A 2,971-nucleotide genomic window follows, 5' to 3' on the forward strand; every position below is an offset into this window, starting at 1 on the left:
TAGCTTCTTCCTAGCAGTTTGAAGACTGTCAAGTTGACAGTGCCCAAGTAGTTTTTCTATCTATTATAGAATACCTAGAATTCTATGATGGTTCAAAAGTGGTGCCTTAAGTGTACTGGGATGTTCGAATTGGGATTCTCTAGATGAGCGGAAACAACGAAAAAAGTAGATAAAATATCCAATGACTAGGTGAGCTTGCATCAAAATAGCCAGAGTGGGTGAATCGCACCTAAGAAGCTGAGAATACAGTAAGTAGTTCCTGGACCCTTGAGTGTGGCACCCTCCACCATTTGGGGTATTGCTTACTGGGGAGTCTGCGGCTGGAGGCCTCAGCAGTCCTTATCTGGTGTGGATAACCTGAAAAATTCTAGGGGAGCCATCTATCCTTAGTACACAATGGAAGCTTGGAAAAGCTGCTTCTGATACAGCAACTGGATAAATCACCTCAGAGGCAAGAGTAAAGGCAAGGCACCTTCTGCCCATCCTTCCCACTTTCTCTTCTATGAGGTTCAGTATGGCTGGCTTTGTTTTTGATCCATTTGAATTTGAATTTTGTGCATGGCGATAAGGATCTATTTTCATCTACATGTTGATAATCCAGTTATGTCAGCACCATTTGTTAAATATGGTTTCTTTTTTCCATTTTGTTTTGCTTTGTCAAAATTAGGTGTTTGAAGGTGTGTGTATTAATATCCTGGTCTTCGATTCAGTTCCATTGACTCTCCTGCCTGATTTTATGCCGATATCAGGCTGTTCTCAGACTGTAGCTCCGTAGTAGAGTTTGAAGTCAGATTGTGATGCCTCCAGAGGTTCTTTTATTGTACAAGATTGTTTTTGGCTATCCTTGGTTTTTTGGTTTTTCATATAAAGTTGAGTACTGCTCTTTCGGGGGTCTGAATTTTTCTGGGCATTGTGTTGAATCTGTAAATTGCTTTTGGTAAGATTGCCATTTTTTACAATTTTACTAGATTAAAAAAACCATTTGGAATACAAGTCACCCTGTCTAGATTATTATGGCCAAATGCCATTTGTTCTTCACTATTTAACCATGGACTTGGGCCTTCAAGATTTTGATTCAGATCCTTGGTATACTATCCTTGTGCTTGGCAAATAGCTTCTAATTTGTATCATTCATCTATGGAATTGTCAACTAGTTGGATGGCATTTATTCTTTAAAGCAGCATTTGTTCCTTGAAGTACTGGGCACACTTACTGGTATTCCTCTGGATTTGCTATGGCTGGACTTGACTAAGCTACCTGTTAGTCTGGTTTGAGACTTGAGAATGTGGCTAGATACTGGCTCATTTATCCTCAGGGCTTGTTCTAGTTGGAGGAAGAAATTTCCTGTCTTTGGAACAGTGTTTCCTTTACAAATCTCTGTATTTTCTGTGGTCAAGGGCATAGCCATTGGCAGTTGCTGGACTCCTCTGTAAGCTTCAGAACATTAAAAAATGTCATATGAACTTAGCTATGGGAAAGGTATTGCTGATTGTCTAGCTCATCTGACTTTAGGGGTTTAGTGACTTTGGTTCATGTTGTCCCATGGCACATTGCCTTGATTGAAGGTCATTCTTTTGAATAATGACTTGCCCCAGGATTTTCAGGGTAATAACTCTGTAGGCTATAAAGATGGCTTGCATAATATCAGGTGCCAGGAGGGCCAGGACTCAGCAGTGTCTTGACATTACCCCATATGGAGAAACAAATTGTTTTACTTGCATATTGTCACTGAACGTGAAACCAGATCTGCACAGTTAAGTATTTCTGACATGAACAGACTGCTGAGACTTTCAGGAAGAAATGTTAGGTCATAAAAGCAAACCTTAGCATAGAAGCTCAACCAGAGATCAGTGTCATGGGAGATTGCTATGGAGCAATTGGAGAGAGTGCTTAGATGTTGCTTGCCGCTTCACAGCTTACAGGTATCAGTGACCACTGAGCTGAAATGGAACATCATAGACAGTTGCCACATGTAGATACACTACTACCATAGTATGCATTATTCTGTCACTCTGCCAGATTTGTACAATAAGCTGTAGCTTTATTGTGACAGTACCAATCTCTATGTAACCAGTTGATGTTAAAGTCTAACACTAGACCTTCTGGCTTTATACTACATCTAATGATCCATCAGGGATTTCTGAGATCAGCATTAGAATGAGCTGCTATTTGATTGGCTGTGGGATGTGTTTCCTCAGGAATTAGTTTGACTCAAGCCTTGTCCCTTGGCATGTAGGTCTTCCTAAGGTAGATTCCTATCTTTGCACTCACTGCGGATCCAAGGGTTTCCAATGACCTAGAACAGCATCCATCTATGGAAGGTGTCCAAGAATAGAGCTCATTGAGAGGTCAGTGCTGTGGCAGGTGGATGTAGTTTGCCAGATGCCTTCCATCCTCAGACTTGTCACTCAAAGGCTGAATATGATTACATACTAAGGATTGATTCTGTTGCCTCCTGTGTGTGAGAGAGAGGGAGGGAGAGAGCGCGACCTGTCCCTCCCCTTTCTCCATCTCTTTCCATGTCTACCTCTTAGTTTGGGTTACTATTGCTTTTTATCATGGTGTTTCATCAGAGCAAATAAAGAGGGAAAGTGTTTATTTGCTTCACACATCCCAATTCCATAGTCCATCCCTGAAGGAAGTTAGGATAGAGACTCAAACTGGGCATGAACGTGGAGGCAGGAACTGCCAGGGAGTGGGTGCTCCTTTACTAGCTTGCTGCCTATCGCTTGAGCAGCCTGATTTCTTCTAGAGCCCAGTACTGCCAGCAGGGCTCTTATGCCATTAATCACTAAATGCCTTACAGGCTTACCCTCAGCCCCATCTTACGGGAGTATTTTCCTCTTTTGCTTGAAGACAGCAATTTTATTTTGTTGTAAACATCTTTTCACAACAATTATCTAGAATCCTTGAACAAGTGTTCTGGACCCCATGAACAAAATAGCATTGAGCAAGTCCAAATCAGGGATGG

The sequence above is a fragment of the Microtus oregoni genome, unplaced genomic scaffold (assembly GCF_018167655.1).
Source record: "Microtus oregoni isolate MIOR12 unplaced genomic scaffold, Mior012 000049F_ref0000343, whole genome shotgun sequence".
NCBI lineage: Eukaryota > Metazoa > Chordata > Mammalia > Rodentia > Cricetidae > Microtus > Microtus oregoni.